The 20,059-nt window shown below is 38.5% G+C and overlaps 1 protein-coding gene across 3 annotated transcripts in view; it reads left to right on the top strand.

Moving 5' to 3' along the window:
* erfl1 (Ets2 repressor factor like 1) overlaps positions 1–20,059 on the top strand; it is a 120,642-nt gene that overhangs the window by 58,453 nt on the left and 42,130 nt on the right. For 2 of the 3 annotated variants that reach the window (XM_088999464.1, XM_088999465.1), the window contains exon 3: positions 9,901–10,044. The gene's annotated coding sequence lies outside the window, so the exon portion shown is untranslated. Of the gene's footprint in view, positions 1–7,373; positions 7,488–9,900; positions 10,045–20,059 lie in introns of those variants that run through there. The other variant, XM_088999466.1, reaches the window with a different exon arrangement.

Genomic DNA, 20,059 nt, shown 5'->3' with positions numbered 1-20,059 from the left:
GCTGCTACAGTGATAACAATTAGATTTGATTTCATTTGAGAATGCCTCCGCAGCTGCGCCCTAACCCCCCCTCGCTTGCTCTCCCCCTAGATTAAAGTGGGTGTGTTAATTCGGTGGTGTAGCGATCGAAGGGCTCTGGCAACAATGGGAAATGGGCTATTGATCAGAACAGCTCAGATTAAGACTAGGCACTGGAGCTCTTTCTTGCTTTCTTTCCTTTGCCTTTTCTCTCCATGTCTTCCTCCTGTCTTCCTGTCTGTCCTGCTTGTGTCATCTCCCCCTAACCCCCCTGAGATCCTCCTACCCCCCTTTCCTTGCCTCTCCCACAAAGAAGAAAGCCAGTGTTTGCATGGACTCAAGGAGTCTATGAAGATTTCCTTGTCTGTTTGTCCTGCATGTCCTTCTGTGCTCGCTCTCATTTCCTCTCAAACGGTGGGAAACAAAGGCCGGTGAGCTCCAAGTCCAACACCGGTTTTCCCTAAAACCCTTTAAACGTTACTGCCCCTGATCCAGCAGAGGGCGCCGATCTATACAATACAGTAAATATAGCGCTTGAACAACAGCTGAACCTGTAACAAAGCACTTAACATGGGCTAATATCATATAAAGGAACTAAAGCAGTCACAAAGATAGTAAAAAGCACCAGGGAGTCAAACTAAGATCAAGTCTGAATCGTACGAGTCAAATGCCAAAGAGTACAAGTGAGTTTTGAGGCAGGTTTTAAAGACGATATCCTGTGGTTGCGTGATGTAAAGTCCAAATGTTTATGTGTAAATAATAGCTAGATTTTTATACTTGTTGGTGATTCATCGTGCAAGTTAAATCACATTAAAGAATTAACCATCAGTACAAACAACCGTAGTCCTCTGTTTTGAATGGAAGCACAGGCGTTCCACAAGGGTCAACGTTAGGGCCCCTTTTGTTTTCATTGTAATTGCTTCCCCTTGGCTTCTATGGAAGTAATAATCCACGTGCAGGTGCTTTGTAAGTAGCAATGGATGTGTCGTTTATTTTTAATGGCTTCTTATAAACCAATCAAACAGGGGGGCGGGAAGGTAAAACAGGATTTTAAAATATGACATAGATCCCCATTCCCAAATTTGTTCGGGTTTTGTGGGGTTTTTTTTTTCCATGCTTGGGTGCCGATAAAGCGCTGTCCAGACCTCTGTCAATTCATTTTCTCTTCCACAAGGGGGCAGCATTTCCCTTCTTTCCATGTAAGCGCTTTGTTGCAGTTTCAGCTGTTGTTCAAGCGCTATATAAACCAATATGTTTGTATTTCATTGTATTTTGGACAGCTGCCCTCATTTCAAGCTCATATAACACCAGACCCATATAATTTAGGAATTAACTCTTTCTTTCTGATGAATGAAGACAGTCCAAGGTTTCTAACGCTGGACTGAATGTTTATGTAGTCCGAAAACTCAATAATCTGTGATTCCTGCAATTCAAGTGACAATGACAAAAACCCTGGCACTTGAGTGTACACATTTTTGCACATCGTCTGGCAGTGAATGAATTTTCCATGTTAGCGCTTTAGCTATTAGCTATACAGAGTTTTGAAAGGCGCTTATTAATGAACTGTATTATTATTGTTGTTATCATCTGACTGTAAAGTGACCTTGAGAGTTTTGAAAGGCGCTTAGAAATTAAATGTATTATTATTATTATAATTACAGTAAAGTCTCGTTATATCGATATCGGATATATCGATAGTCCCGGTTATATCGATACTATTTCTATGCACGCACGGAGAAAATTACATGCAAACAGGGTCGGATTATCGATAGTCCCTGTTAATCGATATTTTTTCGGACTCCCTTGAATATCGATATAACGAGACTTTACTGTATTATTATTATTATTATTATAATTATTATTATTATTATTATTATAACTAACTCCAACGAAAGACTCAACCAGACGGCCTTTAGCACCTCTCAGTGCTCCGAGTCGACACGCATTCAGGTGAAATCTCAAAAACCCATCCGTCACCGAGCGCCCCAATAAAAACACCCACCCGTCAAAAAGCGTGCCGGCGTGCCAAAATTAGCTGTCATGATCGCCCCCCCCCCCCTCCTGGACATGAGACATTGAATTTGCATCGAATGGGACATAAAATGCCGGCAAATGTGAGTAGACAGCAAATCCATACGGTGAAAAGTGAGCTGGCGATCCTCGCCTCTACTTATATTAATTAACTCAGTCAATGGGGATGCGATAGGTCAGTTATTCATCCTCTAGCCGAGACGAGACACTCTGTCAAATCGTCCTCGAAGGTGTCCGGCGCGGTCAAACGTTAGCTGCAGTTGCAGTGTTTAGAGGTTACCGGCGTGTTTCACTGTGTCGGCGATGGCTTTTTTTTTTTTTTTGCTCTTTGCCGATGATAAAGATGACATCGCACAATGGTGGTCACATCAATATTACCCCTCGACCTCCCCCTCCCCCCCTCGGTGACTATCGGCCATGCTTTTATCTGCGCGGTGTGTAACGCTCGTTCGATAGACACACATTTACGTGTTGTAAGGTCTTGATATGTTCTGGTAATGCTTCAAAAATTTTAACGGGAGTCCTTTTACAGTGAGACCTCAACTTACAAACACCTCAAATTACAAACTTTTTGTCTTACAAACGTCAAATTTATGAAAATTAAACCTTATAATAAGCACTATTTTCATAATACACACCCTCCACGCACGGCTGGCGGAGTGATCTTCGGCGGAAGCACACGACCGAACAGCACCAGAGGTTAAGTTATCAACAGTCCTTATGGAAGGTGACTCTTCTTCCATAAGCATCAACGATCATCAAAAATGTAAATAAAACTTTATTTTACAACACAGTTTATTTCTTTAATTACAGTCGTCATGTAATGCGACTCTCTTTCCAAACAGCGATTCCCTTTGACCTTTGACCTCCAACGGCATTCCATCAAGCCATAAATGACCATCACAAATGTAAATAAAGTGACTTTATGATACAATTCAGTGTATTTCTTTCATTACAATACAATAGCACATTTATTATACATAGAATAAGGTATGTTGTGTGTAGTTTTAAGGCTTATTTAGTTGAAAAGTATATTTTATGGAAACCCGGGAACGGATTATTCCCATTTTAATGGTTTCCTATGGGAATTTTTTTTTTTAGATACACACTTTTCGCCTTACACACTCTGTCTAGGAACCAATTAGGTTCGTAAGTTGAGGTCTCACTGTACTTACTTAGCCATTTTTTGGTTGACTATTTTATGCTGCTCAAATTTGGTAGCAATCGGACTATATTTAAGGACTGGTTCAACCTAAAATGTGTCTGTAGTTTTGCTTTTCAACTCAAGTTTCAAACTCTTTTCCCTGCGAATCAGGTTCATTTTGTCATTTTAGTTGTTAACCATCGATGAAAAGGTTTCTTCTGTGAACTAAAGTCTTGCTGGTAGTTTCGGCCCTATATATATATCCCTACTGTCCAAACGGACCCTGCTATGATTTGTCCCTGCTCTCAGGTTGGGGCGGGAGCAGAGGACTACTCCCTGCGGCTCCACTGATTACTTCTCTTGTCCTGACGGATTAATCAGTGAAGCCGCAGGGAGTAGTCCTCTGCACCCCCCCAACCTGAGAGCAGGGACCAATCATAGCATTGTCCGGCAGCGCCACGTCTGGAGAGTAGCGATATATAAATAGGGCCGAAACTACCAGCAAGACTTTAGTTCACTGACGAAGCATCTTGGATAAGAAGCGAAACGTCCGACACCTTCAAAGAAGTACAGATGATGGCTGAAGAAACCTTTTCAGCGATGGACCACTCCTGTATGACTGAGAGCTTACACAGACGTTAACATTTTTCCATGTTAGCGTTTTGTTACAGCTTCAGCTTCACTTAAAGCACTATAGGAATCCATATGTTTGTATTGTATTTTGTACATCCACCACTATTTCACCCTCAAATAACTCCAGACCCATATAATTTAGGATTTAACTCTTACGTTCTGATGGAAGAAGAGATTCTAAGGTTTCTTACGCTGACTTGACTGTTTATGTAGTCCTAAAACTCAATATTCTGTGGGTCCTGCAATTTCAGTGAAAATGACAAAAACCCTGGCACTGGAGTGGACACATTTTGGCGCATCGTCTGGCTGTGAATAAATTAATATATTTACAGTAAAGTCTCGTTATATCGATATCGGATATATCGATAGTCCCGGTTATATCGATACTATTTCTATTCACGCACGGAGAAAATTACATGCAAACAGGGTCGGATATATCGATAGTCCCGGTTATATCAATATTTTTTCAGACTCCCTTGAGTATCGATATAACGAGACTTTACTGTACTTAAATTTTGAATTCTTAATTAATTTATTTGTGTGTAATGCTCTTCGCCATATTTTCTGTAGCATAAAGCAATTTAGCCTGTAAGGCACACCTTCAAAGAATGGCCTATTTTAAAAACTGTTTTCCCATATCGGGCGCACCGCATGATATGTGTTCACTATAACGTCAACACAGGAAGAGAAACGGGCAGACTTGTTTTATTTCTACCATTTTTTTTGTTCCCATGGGTCACTCACTAACCCAAAGGACATGTATTTATTTGTTATTTATGTATTTATTTAAAACTTGAGTCCATTTTACGGCCATTTTGCCGTGTCCCCCTTTGATTGGCTTGTCATGGAGGACTCCAGCTCTAGCCCCCTCCGGCAGATTTACTCAATTGATTATGATGCGGACGATCGGCGATCAATTAAACAATTAAAGTGCGTTAAAGGGGCAGGGTCGATGGCGGCGCTTTGTCCTCGCCGCTGTGATCTGGTTGGACGCGTTGGGAACTGAGAGGGGTGCAGGGTCTGTGTGTGTGTGTGTGTGTGTGTGTGTGTGTGTGTGTGTGTGTGTGTGTGTGTGTGTGTGTGTGTGTGTGTGTGTGTGTGTGTGTGTGTGTGTGTGTGTGTGTGTGTGTGTGTGTGTGTGTGTGTGTGTGTGTGTGTGTGTGTGTGTGAAAGCTAAAAGCCTGCAGCCGCTAAGGGGCTCGACCTCTTGTTAGCCACATTTAAGGATTTCTCAGGTTCTCTCTCTCTCTCTCTCTCTCTCTCTCTCTCTCTCTCTCTCTCTCTCTCTCTCTCTCTCTCTCTCTCTCTCTCTCTCTCTCTCTCTCTCTCTCTCTCACATATACTTGTTTGACCACAAAAAAGCTAACTGGCAGCTCTCCAAACAAGCAATCCCACGTTCCCCAGCTAACCTATTTTTTTGTTTTATTTCTGTGTCAGAACTCCCCCAATAAGTCATTTCAGCATTTTTATGATGTTTAATAAAAAAAAAACACAACCAGGGTTTGAAATGGAGGGCTTAAAAAATACCAGACAGTTTTGGACTCAAGAGACGTTAATGTCATCGTGATAGCAGTGTGAACCAATTTTAATCTCGCGACGCCGCGAAACAAAAATGTCACCAAAAGTGCCTCCAAAAATCCTCGGTGGTCTGTTGGGATGCCAGATTTTTGTATATAAAAAAAAAAAAAATGGAGGGGAAGGGGGGGTGTGCAACGTGCAGATCGAAATAATCAGTCAGCAGTTCCTTAATAAGATTAGTTAAGTTTATGAAACAAGTTATCCAAATGGGAAAATGTACATGATACAAATGGGAAAATGTACATGATACAAATGGGAAAATGTACATGATACACTGAATTAAAATGTACATGATACACTGAATTAATCATTTTTTATTAATAGCTATCTATTTGCTATCAATTAGCTATCTAGCTAGCTAGCTATTAGTTGTCTATTAGCTAGCGAGCTAACTTTCTATCTATTTGAGTTATTCCGGGTTGAGTGAATGCTGGCTCGTGTTGCTATCTATTAGCTATCTAGCTAGCCGGCTAGCTATTTGCGATCTATTAGCTAACTAGCTGGCTAGCGATTAGTTATCTATTGGGTCGCTTTAAAATGAATTTGTATGTGTCGCTGCAAACTCCAGCATGGTTATCACATACAGTAGGTTAATGGAGAGCAACTTCCGCTGCTACTTCAGTTTTCCAACCGGAAGCCATTTTGTTTTATTATGAAAATCCCAACTTCCTGCTGGTTCCTTTTTGACACTTTTGTAATATCACCATCATTTTTTTCCCTGCTTCAAAATGAATTTGTATGTGTTTCTGCAAACTTCAGCATGTTTATCATATACAGTAGAGTAATGGAGCGCAACGTCTGCTACTAATGCAGTTTTCCTACCGGAAGCCATTTTGTTTTATTTTGAAAATCCAAACTTCCTGCTGGTTCCTTTTTGACACTTTTGTAATATCACCATCTTTGTTTTTTTTCCCCCGCTTCAAAATGAATTTGTATGTGTTGCTGCAAACTTCAGCATGTTTATCATATACAGTAGAGTAATGGAGCGCAGCTTCCGCTACTACTTCAGTTTTCCAACCGGAAGCCATTTTGTTTTATTATGAAAATCCCAACTTCCTGCTGGTTCCTTTATGAGACTTTTGTAATATCACCATCTTGTTTTTTCCCTGCTTCAAAATGAATTTGTATGTGTCGCTGCAAACTTCAGCATGGTTATCACATACAGTAGGTTAATGGAGAGCAACTTCCGCTACAACTTCAATTTTCCAACCGGAAGCCATTTTGTTTTATTATGAAAATCCCAACTTCCTGCTGGTTCCGTTTTGACACTTTTGTAATATCACCATCATTTTTTTCCCTGCTTCAAAATGAATTTGTTTGTGGCAGTATTTATTTTAAGAGACAATAAGTTCAAATCGACCGTCAAAATTGCCTCATCGAAGCTCAAACCCAGACTTAAACCCAATAGGAAATGAGTGAGTTTGCTTTCCAGGGAGCCACAGAGAGCTTCACCTCTAACCAATCTACTTATTTTAAGCCTTGAACGAAACACTTTAAATTCCCTTGGGGGCATTTTTAGGGGTGCGCTACTGGTAGAAACACGCACACACACACACACACACACACACACACTGGCCTCATATATGAGACACGGGAGCGGAAACGGGTCGAATCCTACTTCAAATTCTCCTTCCTCTCGGCTTGTCGACCGGGGAAAACAAACCGACCCGAGGCACTGCGGATGGGGATTTACTAATTAACTACTTACACACGCGCGAGAGAGAGAGAGAGAGAGAGAGAGAGAGAGAGAGAGAGAGAGAGAGAGAGAGAGAGAGAGAGAGAGAGAGAGAGAGAGAGAGAGAGAGAGAGAGAGAGAGAGAGAGAGAGAGAGAGAGTTCCTCCCTCCTCCCTCCTCCTCCTCCCCCTCGCGTCTATCCAACCCCCCCCCCCCCTACTCCCCCTACTCCCCCTCCTCCTTGGCTCCATCTCCTCGGTGGGTTCAGGTTGCTAGTCGAGTGTTACCTCTCGGCGCGCGCGTTTGGATGGACTGACAGCTTTACTCAATTTGCTTCGACAAGAAACATCAAAACAGGAACCAAGAATTAAAATAAATTAAAAAAAACACAGTAGGCCAAAACAGCAGGTGAGTTTGACCTTTGACCTACTCCCGTGCTGAATCCGATTTTGTACTGTTTAATGCGCTTTAGGAAAAGTTAAGTAACCCCAAATGAGCTTTCGCGCGAGTTTTTGGATATGCGGTGGTGTCATCGGTGGTGTTTTATTTTGAGTATTTAGTGCGTGTGCGCGTGTGTGTGTTTTTTTTTTTTACGATGGGGAAAACTATAGTTCGTGCGTAATTTACGCACGGCTTCTTCTCGCTTTTATTTTGGTTCGACGTGTGTTTTCACGGACTGTATTCCGATTTGCATCCGAATATCGAGTTAGGGAAGTGTTGTGTGGTGTGCACGTGTACGTGGTGGGGGTGGTGGGAGTGGGGGGGGGTGTCACTTTGGGTATGTGGTGGGTTCAGAGTGCGTTGGTTTTGCTGTCTGACCTGACCCGGATTAACCTCTTCAAGTGTCAACATTTGTTCGTGGCAATTTTGCATCCACCAGTCAATTAAACACGCACCCACGCGTATTACGCACACCAGATCTTAGAAAACAAAGATTTGGCGTTTTGGTGGTGTTTTTACTCGCACGTTTCGTCCTCTTTTTTTTTTTGTAAGTGTGTGAAAAACTTTTTTTTACTTTGAAACCCACTTGCACCCCCCATTGCGTGTCAATTACTGCTTTTTATCCATACGCATGACACGCGTGTGTCGGTGTTTTCTGCTGGTCGTGTGTACGTGTGCTTGTGCGTGTGTGTGCGATCCCGTCAAAGATTTGTGGCGGCATACGTGTTTTACGCATCGATCCACGCGTGTAACTATTGCAGATGAAGACACCAATCAATGGATGCGCTCAATCCACAGCCCCGTCTTCGCTTCTTCTTCTTCCTGTTGATGTTTTTTTTTCTCTCTCACACGCGCGCGCTCAGTCAACTTTGCATTTTTAATTTGGGTCAGAACAGGTTTTTTTTCAACATCCGGGCATTTAAGGTGAATGTTTTTGGGAGAAAAATTCAACTTTTGCTACAAAACACACACAAAAATATAGTATAAAATAGTATAACGCCTGCATGTGTTTTTATACCCATTCTTCGTTTATAATCATGCACTTTTCGTCCTAAATGTTCTTTTTAAGGCAGATTTAGATATTTTCTCTACATTCTTAATCGACGTCACGAGGGATGAATTGACTCGAAAGCACCAAAACGCTCGCTCGCGCTTCAGTTTGCTCTGATTTTCTTTTTTTATGCTTAAGAGGCTTTCAAAACCTCACAATATATCCTGGTTGGTGTTTTAAAATTATTGCATTGAGTTTTACATAGTTTTTTTTTCATCCCAGAGGAATTTTGTGCGTAATTTACGCACGAGCCGGGTAACTAGTGCTGGTTAACGCGTTTTCAAAGTTGGACTTTTCGTTGTAATCTGAATTCTAAGGGGATATTTATTAAAAATAATCACATTGGTTGCCTTTTATTTGTATTTATTTGTCTATGTTGCGGAATGGGTCTCGAAATAATTCCCATTGGGAGATCGTAGTTTTTTTTTTTAATCACCAAAAGGCCTTCGCATTTTTTTTTAATTTCATGCGCAACGGAAGCCCAAAAGGCTTCGCTATACATAACCTAAATTAATAAATTAATCGTCAACTTCCTTTCTCGAATGTGGCAAATGGTTGCGATGTGCCTGCGTGGTGTCACGTGATGAAAATGCAGGCTGGCGTCCACAAGAATCGGTCGCAAAGGCCCTCGAATATTTTTTTTTACCCAACCTCAAAAAAGGGGAAACAAAATCAAAAACATCTGCAAAATTATCCACCCGATTATTTTTTTTTTGGGGGGGTGGGGGGCAAAAGAATAATTGTGGAAATCCATTTTAGATAAACCCTGACAGGAATAACAGCAGTATCTGTTATTTTAAATCAAACGTTAAAAGGCATTTAGCACAATAAATAAATGAATAACATAAAATAAAATCTGCCTGACTTCAACGCAACGAAGTCAGTGTGGTTTGGTTTTAATATCTCATATTTTGAAAGGATTAAAACGGATATGGGCCGCTGCTTGGAACTAATAGGATGTACAGGTATTGGATTGCTTCCTGGATATATTTTATATCGATATATTTGTATTTGATGCGTAATTTTCCACTCGTGGTTGTTTGTGCTGTTTCTATATTTACTTATTTATTTAAATTTCATGCTCATTCGTGTAAAAGAAAAGTTTAAATACTTTTTCAATGTGTTTTTTGCCGCTTGTCTTTAAAAAAAAAGGGAATTGCCGTAAATTGTAAATAAACGACGTTAAGTAAAATGTATCATTACGGTTTTTTTAATCGATTTGTTTCTTTATTTAACCATCGATCTTTGACACTCGATCGAATGTTTAATTCCTGAAAGTTAGATTTGACTGTTAGAGTTGACTGTTTTTTTGTGTGTGTTTTATTTTAGAAACGGTTTGAAGTTTTGCTAGCCTGCTCGGGACCCGAACCGAGGCGGCGAGCGTCTCTCCCGTGCGAGGCCGACAGACGGTGGTCGGGCTTCGGCCTCAGGTGCATCGCTGAGGCGCCGGGCGACGCGGAGCTCCAGCAGCAGGTAGGGCAAACTTTTCAATAGACACGCGCACGCACATACACATGTGTTTGAGTGACAGTTGTTCGGGCTAAAATGTTCTTTTGGGAAATGTTAAATTAAGACAAGAGCAAGTGTACTATAGTTGTAATTCAACCTAAAAGTGGCATGTGACCATTTCAATTTTATTTTTACAAATAAAGTTTTTTTGTAAAAAAAAGAACATGCTCAATATATATATATATATATATATATATATATATATATATATATATATATATATATATATATATATATATATATATATAATTTGTGGCAAATTCAATCTTGCCAAAAGACTCCTATAAAGGAGACAACTACAAAAATTGCACACAATCACTGTGCATTGAAATTTCAGCTTTGCTTTTTTTTAATACATTTTAAAACCTAAAACATATTTTTGGTACAGTAGAAGTGAAAGAAAATAAATAAACATGAGATTATTATATTTGTATAAGGAAATTAAGCAAGTGAATAGCAAACTTTTTTTGTTTGGTGGTTGGATTATAATGGAGATATGTTTACATAATACATAAGCTGTTATTAAAGCGCTATATAAATCAATATGTATTGTATTATTGTATTGTATAATTATCAAAAAAAGACGGCTTCAGTACAATTAAAAGTCCCGGACTCAATGAATAAAAACACACCAAAAAAATCCTAAAAAGTTACATTAAATTTGTTGAATCAACATCCATTTTGATCCTTACCCTTAAAATATTTAGCGTTGACCTTTCTTTCTGTCATTTTTTTCCCCATCTGTCTGTCGTCCGAGTGTGACTGTCAATCAAATTGTTAATGTTCAAATTGCGTTTAATGTCATCACGCTAAATTCATCGCGACTGTGCCACTCCTTCTATAATTGTAGTTTTCACAGTTCCTTCAGTGATTCAGCAAACTGCTCATTTTAGTTGATGATAGTTTGCAGAGGATAAAGAATATATGCAATATATTCTGTGACTATCGTTGCATTGTTTGTCTCCATAAATTGCTGCCCCCTTTGGGATCTTTACTTTGTGACTTTGGCGCTAGCGATTAGCACCTCATTGGCGTTATGCATTGTTTTTTAGCTTGAAGCTATTAGCGAGTATTTTATCAGCCAAAGTCTGACATTTTGCACCCACGCACACACACACGCAAACACGCACACACACACACACACACACACACACACACACACACACACACACACACACACACACACACACACACACACACACACACACACACACACACACACATTCTTGTTTCAAGGGTTTTGTGAGGTCCGGATAACTCAAGATGAGGAGTGAGGACCACCGTTGCTGATAAGTTTAGAAAAGAACTAATGTTACATTTGAACACAAAATGTCACCCCATTTCCCACTTCAACTTCTTTAAAAACAAAACAATAAAAAGTGGACTTGAAAGTGAAATAACAGCAGGAGTGAGGACTCTGAATGCTACATTCAAAGTCCTCAACCCTGTTGTGAATTTGGTTAAAATATCGTTTTACTTTTTGTGGTATGAACTTTGTCTTCTCATTAACCATGCACGCACACACATAAACACACACAGTGAGTAAAAAGTGTGTGTATCCAAGTGAAATGAAAATACACACAAAAAAATCATTTTGGGTGAATTTGTTGAGGACCTCTCCGAAACTTTAACAGATGCATATATAGACCCTCTAGAAGCGTTTAAAATGGAAAACTTGTGAGGAACGGCCAAAAGGTCCTCACTTGTCAAAAATGTCCTCACTACGTATAGTATCAAATGTTAGTGGTCCTCACAAGACTAGTCATACACACACACACACACACACACACACACACACACCCTTCCTGATATGAGCCCCTCGGCTCATCTTCCATTATGCATCTCACTATTTATTATTCAATGCTCCTTACTTGTTGTTTTGTGGGCGGGGCTTATTTCTTCTTCATGACCTGCTGCATGCGGAGATGAATGTCGGGGGGGTTTGCTGTGGTTCCTTACTTGTGGTTTCCCCATAAGTACAAACTTGTTACACACTGATAAGAGTGTCAGGTTTCCATCTATCTCCGCCATCGGCGCGTTTGGCGGAGTGGCTGCGAGGCGCGAAAAGGTCACGTAATCAATGGCGGCCAATTTGACAAATCCCCGCCGCCGCTCTTATCGTCCTCGTGGGCATTTTATTTATTTTATTTATTTTTTTTTTTTTGAAGCAGCGCCAGGAGCGAAGGCCGATAAACGCCTTAATCCTAGAAGGCGATCTGCTGCTGCAGTGGACTGTCAAACTCAACATCAAACTAAGATAATTTGATATTTTGGAATGCGAGGTAAACACGGAGGAGAGCTTTCAGTCCACTAGCTTAACTTTTCCAATCAATTCCCGACAGAATGACAGCGATTTTTAGATTATTTTCACTTTTTTTTCTCCAATGGACCACAAAATATTGTGTTCAAAGATGAGTTTCAACCAAAATCAACCAAATACAGGATTAGAGTCCTGTCTGACTAATGAACAGAGAAAACCCGCATAATTATAATAATAATAATAATAATAATAATAATCATAATCATCATCAGAAATAATAATAATAATAATGTAAATAATAATACATTTCATTTCAAACTCTCAAGGTCACTTTACAGTCACAGGATAAAGTTCTTCTGTGGGTGAGCAGTGGCAGCCACAGTAACAAGTACAGTAACTCAAATAGATAGCAAGCTAGCTAGCATAAATAGAGATGAATGGATAGATAATAATAATCATCATCATCATCATAATAATCATAATGATAATAATGATACTACTACTACTACTACTACTACTACTAATAATAATAATAATAATAAAAATAATACATTTCATTTATAAGCCCCTTTCAAAACTGTAAAGGTCACTTTACAGTCACAGGATAAAGTTTTTCTGCGGGTGAGCAGCGGCAGCCACATGCGCTAGCGTTCACTCAACCCTGAAGTAACTCAAATAGATAGAAAGCTACCTAGCATAATTAGAGATGGATGGATAATAATAATAATAATAATCATAATAATCATAATCATCATAATCATCATAATCATCATAATAATAATAATAATAATAATAATAATAATAATAATAATAATAATAATAATAATCATAATCATCATAATAATCATAATAATCATAATAATAATAATAATCATAATAATCATAATAAATAAATAAATAAATAAATAGAAATCTAGCTAGCTAATAGACAGCTACTAGATAGCCAAGTAACTTGGATAGAAAGATAGCTAGCTAACAGATAGCTAGCTAGGCCTTCACTCAACCCGGAAGTAACACAGATAGAACGCTAGCTAGCTAATAGACAGCTAATATGTAGTTAAGTAACTCGCTAGCGAGCTAATAGATAACTAACAGATAGCTAGCTAATAGATAGCTAACAGATAGCTAGCTAGGCCTTCACTCAACCCAGAAGTAACTCAGATAGAAAGCTAGCTAGCTAATATGGCGTTGAATACTGTCCAAGGGTCCTTGAGATATTTTTTTATTTCATTTAATGTCCTGATATGTCATGATGGACACCCCCCCCCCCCCCCGAAGGTTTCCAGGTAGCGCTATCGATACGACAGCTGACAGCTTGTAGATGGATGGAAACAAAAGATGTGAGAGGCTTTGGAGGTGTCGTGCGGCGCGTTTAAGCAGCCTGCAGCTGAGTGCAACCAACGGGAAAATGAGATTTTTTTTTTTTCTTTTTTGCCCAACCGACACCCTCCCTCACCCCCTTTTTTTTCGTTTTGGAGCATATATTTCCAAGTACGGGCACACTATTGTATATTTGTGACTCCGTTTCAGTTTATTTTATTCCAATGAAACAATGTCATGTTCAAAGGCGTCCATTTTTAATGTTATTTTGTATTTTTATTTTTTTTTGTAACTGTAAAAGGAGTCTTCACACTTGATGAAGCAGCATGTTGCTCATTGCGCAATGTTAGTTTGAATCGAACGTACTAATGGATTTTTTTTTTGCAAATGTGGCGAAGTGCTTGGAATGACTGATACGGCGGTGTTTAGACTTGGTGAAGCAGCGTGTGGCTCATTACTCGACATGATTTGCATATAAAAATACATTTAGAAGTGTTTTTTTTGCACTTTTTTGCATACCTCTAGCCGTTATTTTCTTTGCAATTGAAGGTCCAACTGAGGTACTTGTAGATCAAGGGTGTCAAACTATTTTTTTTTTTTACTGCAGGGCCACATTTTAGTGACGATTTCCTCTCCGGGAGCTATTATGAATTTGGGGAAGCCATTAGAATGTTTCATCCCCTCCATATATTACATATAAACGCGTACAACAAATTAATATAATTAAAGTTTTTCACAGTTTCTAGGGTGACTGAGTAAACTGCTCATCTTAGTGGTTTATTTTCTGCAGAGGATAAAGAATATATGCAAAAAAAAAAAAAAAAACTCCTGTGACTATCGTTGCATTGTTTGTCTCCGTAAGTTGCTGCGCCTTTTGTATTCATTTCCCTGCGACTTCGGCGCTGGCTATTAGCAGCTCAGTGACGTTTTATATCGTTTGTTAGCATGAAGCTATTAGCAAACTTTTTATTCGGCAAAGTCGGACATTTTGTCATCGCCTTCTGTTGAGTTTTCAAATACACTTCAGTCCTACTTGTTCAACAATTGATGCTTCTTGTGCACAATAAATTAACTCATTCACTGCCAGATGATGTGCATAAAATATATTCATAAAAGAATATTGAGTTTTAGGACTCCATAAACATTAAATGCAGCGTAAGAAACATTAGGCTCTCGTCTTTCATCAGAAAACAGAGTTAATTCCTAAGTTATATGTGTCTGGAGTTATCTGAGCGTGAAATAGGGGTAGCTGTAAGGAATACAATCCATTTATTTACTGTATATAGTGCTTTAAAACATCTTAAGCTGTAACAAAGCGCAAACATGGACAAAAGGTAAATTCTACCTCCTTGTGGAAGGGAAAAACATTGTCAGAGGTCTGACCGGCGCTTTATTGGCACTCCCCGCAAGAAAAACCAAAAGTCGAACAATTTTGGTAATGGCGCTCCATGTCATTCTTTTCAATTCCTGAATACATTTGGGAATGGCAATGAATGAGTTAATGAATAACTAGTTTTACAATCAGAATCAAAAATTATCCAAAATAATTATTGTTATTGTGGTTTACATAAGACAATATTGGTTCGCACTTTAGCAAGAATCATGGAATTTCACAAGTTTGATTTGCTTTCGCGGGCCCAATAAAATGACATGGCGGGCCAAATTTGGCCCCCGGGCCTTGCCTTTGACACCCTTTTCTTGTTCTTTTCATATCTTCCTGTTCAACTCATCAGCAACCTCTTCAGAAGCCTGACGACGATACGGATTAATTTGAGAGAAGCCAAAATAGTTTGTAAAAATCAAACAAAAGCAAAACCGTCATAGCTTTTTAATGGCGAATGACGTTAAAAATGACGCTTCAAAGGCGGGACGAAGAAAAAAAAAAGACAACAAATGAAGGACAAAGTGGTCACCAATCCTGCCGTGCTCCCATGTTGTTGATGCGTATCGCCCGTGCAGTCGACACGGGGGTCCCTCCCGCCGTCGTAGCGCCGCGGTGTCTATTGGAAGATGGGGCGAGGCGATATCGGGAACACACATGTGACTGGGACCTAAGGGTACATAAATCAAACGCCCATGTTGAAGCGCTTGCCCACGTTTATCTGGTTTCGCCGTGATAGACTCGCCGGCGTCTTCGCCAGGTGTCGCCCGTGCGTGCCTTGTTAAATGCAAGACGATTGTTGTGTTTGAACCCTTGTTAAGGCCACGATTTATTTCGGGGGTGCGCCATTGTTATTCTGACAGACCGAAAGTGCGGAAATTAATGAGGTGAACGAAACGACAGACCCCGCCCCCTAAACGCCTTCAACAGAATCACGATTTCTGGGTTCAAAGCTCTGCGATTTTTTTTTTTTTTTTTTTTGGTCACATTTTTTTGTACATCCCATTACTCCAATTTCTCTGCCTCCCATTCATTTTGGGTGTAATTCCAATGTTGACCATTAGATGGTGGCACTATAGGTCGCCGACCTCTGGCCATTTTTAGATAATAATAATAACAATAATAATCAAATGGATTATAATAATAATAATAATAATAATAGTCACTTTGCTGCTGTGAAATGTAAATTTCTCCACTGCGAGACTAATAAAGGCAAATCCAAATAATAATAATAATAATTCTAATAATAAATAATAATAATAATATTCTTTTCCTTTCTGCTTTTCCCTTGATGGGGTCAACAACAACATTAATAATAATAGTAATAATAATAATAATATTTTTTAATATTTTTAATAATATTTTTTTCTCTAAGCGCCTTTCAAACACTCAAGGATACTTTCCAGAACATGTATACAAAACCTATTTATTTATTTAGGTTATTTATTTATTTCGTTACTTCTTTAGTTATTTCATGTATTTATTTATTTATGTATGTATTTATTTATGTATGTATTTATTTATTTATGTATGTATTTATTTATTTATGTATTTGTATATTTAATTATTTATTCATTTATCTAGTTTATTTATTTATTTATTTATTTGTTTATTTATTCTTATTTATCTTATTCTTCTATAGCGCTTTAACAAGAGCGGAAGCTGTTGCATGTCTAAATGTGTTGCCGCACCGTTTGTTTTCAAATATCTGCTGTTTGCGTGTTTACCATACAGCGCTGAACAAAACAGTTATCATAAAGTAATGTTTTTTTGTAAACTAATTCCCTGCTAGATCAGGGCAAATATGGTTCCACTCCAGTGCCAGGGTTTTTGTCATTTTCACTTAAATTGCAGGATCCACAGAATATTGAGTTTCTGCTGAACAAATGACAAATATAGGAGTACCTTTGCATGTCTAAATGTGTTGCTGCACCGTTTTTTTTATTCTATTACATTTGATTTCTAAGCGCCTTTTAAAACTCTCAAGGTCACTTACAGATCGTTTTTTGTTTTCAAACATATGTTGCTTGTATGTTTTCCATTTAACGCTGCCGTTAGCTTTAAGCTAACAGACCAAAGGCTAAACATTTTTCTATTAGCATAGTTATTTTCATTTGAGGATGATTTTTGTGATATGTCAAGAGAACAGAACCGCTTGGACTTTAGCGTGAAATGTCGTCAATCCGCTCAAACTTTTTTTCCTTGCTTGGCTTTATTTTCACGGTCATGGTGTCCGATTGAGAGACCATTTAGCTGCTCTTGACAGGTGGCGGCGGCGGCTATCGACGGAGCCCCACCGCGTTTGGCTGCCGAGCGGTCCAAAGCATGTGTGGCGTTTAATACACTGCGGCGGCGTCGGCGGCGCCTCCTCGCTGCCCCCTCGCCCCGCACGCGACTGCCACGGGGATCAATAGGCACTGTGTTAGGATGAAATGGGCCATCTGATGCACACTCAGAGGAGGAGGAGTTGGTTGGGGGGGGGGGGCGTGATGAGGGAGTGACAGAAACAGTGGGGATGGATGGGCAAAGATTTAAAAAGAAAAGAAAGGAGAGGTGGACGAGACCAAGGGCTTGATTAAAAGGTGGAATGGCGGAGAGAGACATTCAGCGGAAAGAGGAGGAAGCAAAAAGAGGTGGATGGGAGGAAAACGGGGGGGTGGGGGGGTGGTCACACAGAGATGAGGAGGAACAGAGGGGAGGGAGGTAAAATTTCCATCAGGTTTTCAATTGGGGCCGATCAATAGTGTATTAGAGCTCACCTTGACCCCATCTCTCTCTCTCTTTCTCTGCACCCCCCCCCCCCATCCTTCTCCACGGCCCAGGCTGGTTCGCCTCTCAGTGGGGGGTGAAGTGGGGCGGGCAGCCGCAATACGGACTCTCTTTCTAAGTGGCAGAAAACGGCACAATGGGAGCAAGGATGAGGGAGGGGGGGGTGGAGCGACATTGATGGCGTCGTGTCTCGGGTCCGAGCGTGGTGTGATCGGGGTGGTTTGTTTTCATGTCATTTTGGATTTTCGGAATAGGCTTGCGGTTGTTTGTTTGTTTGTTTGTTTGTTTGTATTCGTTGTCTTAGCATCTTTTTTTTTTAATAAAAAGCATTCGTTTTGGATTCTTTTAAATTGTGTTTCTCACGTGATAGACAAGATCAGTATTCTGTCATAAACCCCCCCCCAATTTGCATTTACAGTAAAGTCTCGTTATATCGATATTGGTTATATCGATAGTACTGCTTATTACGATACTATTTCTATGAACACAAGGAGAACATTTACATGCCGCAGGATCGGATATATCGATAGTCCGGTTATATCGATATGTTTTCCGACTCCCGAGAATATCCATATAACGAGACTTTACTGTATTTATTTATTTATTTATTTATTTATTTATTTATTTATTTATCTGTGTATTTATTTATGTATTTATTTATTTGTCTCTCTGTCTGTTTATTTATTTATTTATTTATTTATTTATTTATTTATTTTTTATTTATCTGCATATTTATTTATTTATTTATTTGTCTCTCTGTCTGTTTACTTATTCATTTTATTTATTTATTTATTTGTCTGTTTACTTATTCATTTTATTTATTTATTTATTTGTCTGTTTATTTTTTCATTTTATGTATTGATGTATTCATTTATTTATCCCGTTTTTTGTATGTTTAGTTTTTGATTTATGCATTTATTTTATTCAATTGTATTCATTCGATTTATTTATGGATATATTTATTTGTTTATTTATCTATTTATTTATTTATTTATTTATTTATTTTGGATTATTTATTTACTTATTTATTTAATGTTGAGCAGATTCTTTACTTACAGACAGTGTAGGTGTTCAAATAATTATTTATTTGTCTGTTTTTTTAATGTAATTTTCATTATACTCATTCGGTTTATTTATGTATTTTTCCATTTATTAATTTATTTATTTATTCATCCAGTTATTTGTAATTTTTAATTGGTTTATTTATGTATTTATTTGCCTATTTTATCTATTTATTTATGTATTTATGCAGTTATTTGTATTTGTATGTATTTTTAATCTATTTATTTATGGATTTATTTATTCATCAAGACATTTGTATTTATTTATGTATTTATTTATTTATTTGTATGTTTATTTATTTGTATTTATTTATTTATTTATTTATTTATTTATGTATTTATTCATGAATCCATTTATTTATCAATTTATTTATGTACTTATTTATCCAGTTATTTGTATATTTATTTATTCATCTATCTATCTATCTATCTATCTATCTATCTATCTATCTATCTATCTATCTATCTATCTATCTATCTATCTATCTATCTATCTATCTATCTATCTCTGAATAATAATAATAAATAAATGTTGGTGGTTGGTTTTCCATCAAACTTGTCACGGAGGTAAAAGGGATCAGACGGTTGCATTGTGGTGAGCAATTTGACCTTGGCATTCTCGTTGCCACTTGTTTTTACTGCAGCTTGTCTTGGGATTGATTGATACCTCCCATTTATGGTTTATTAGATTCCCAACTTTGTTGTGTTTTGTCTTTATAGATCCTTTAAAGCTCCATTTTGTGGCGTACGTTTTTACAAGCTGTTTCTCTCTGGTGGGGACGCTTGCATCCATTCGTTTTTGAAACCGAGGGCGGCTGACCTTGGGAAGGGAGAAACCAGGTTCATCCTGAACTGGTTTTGCTCACCAACCAATAGCAGAACTCATATAGACCAAGTACCATTCAGACCGAAGGCTCGAAACTCACAATGGATATTTCTTTCACATATGTGATGACATAATTGAGACTATAATAATAATAATAATAATAATAATAATGCATTTCATTTATAAGCGCCTTTCAAAACTCTCAAGGTCATTTTACAGTCACAGCATATGTTTTACTGTGGGTGAGCAGCGGCAGCCACACGCGCCAGCGTTCACTCAGCCCGGAAATAACTCAAATAGAAAGAAAGCTAGCTAGCTAATAGGTAGCTAGTTAGGTATAGACTGTATATAATGGATCGCTC

This window comes from Hippocampus bargibanti, linkage group LG06 (assembly GCF_051943395.1).
Source record: "Hippocampus bargibanti isolate YZ-2025 linkage group LG06, ASM5194339v1, whole genome shotgun sequence".
NCBI classification, from domain to species: Eukaryota; Metazoa; Chordata; class Actinopteri; order Syngnathiformes; family Syngnathidae; genus Hippocampus; species Hippocampus bargibanti.
This window is presented reverse-complemented; position numbering and strand designations above follow the sequence as displayed.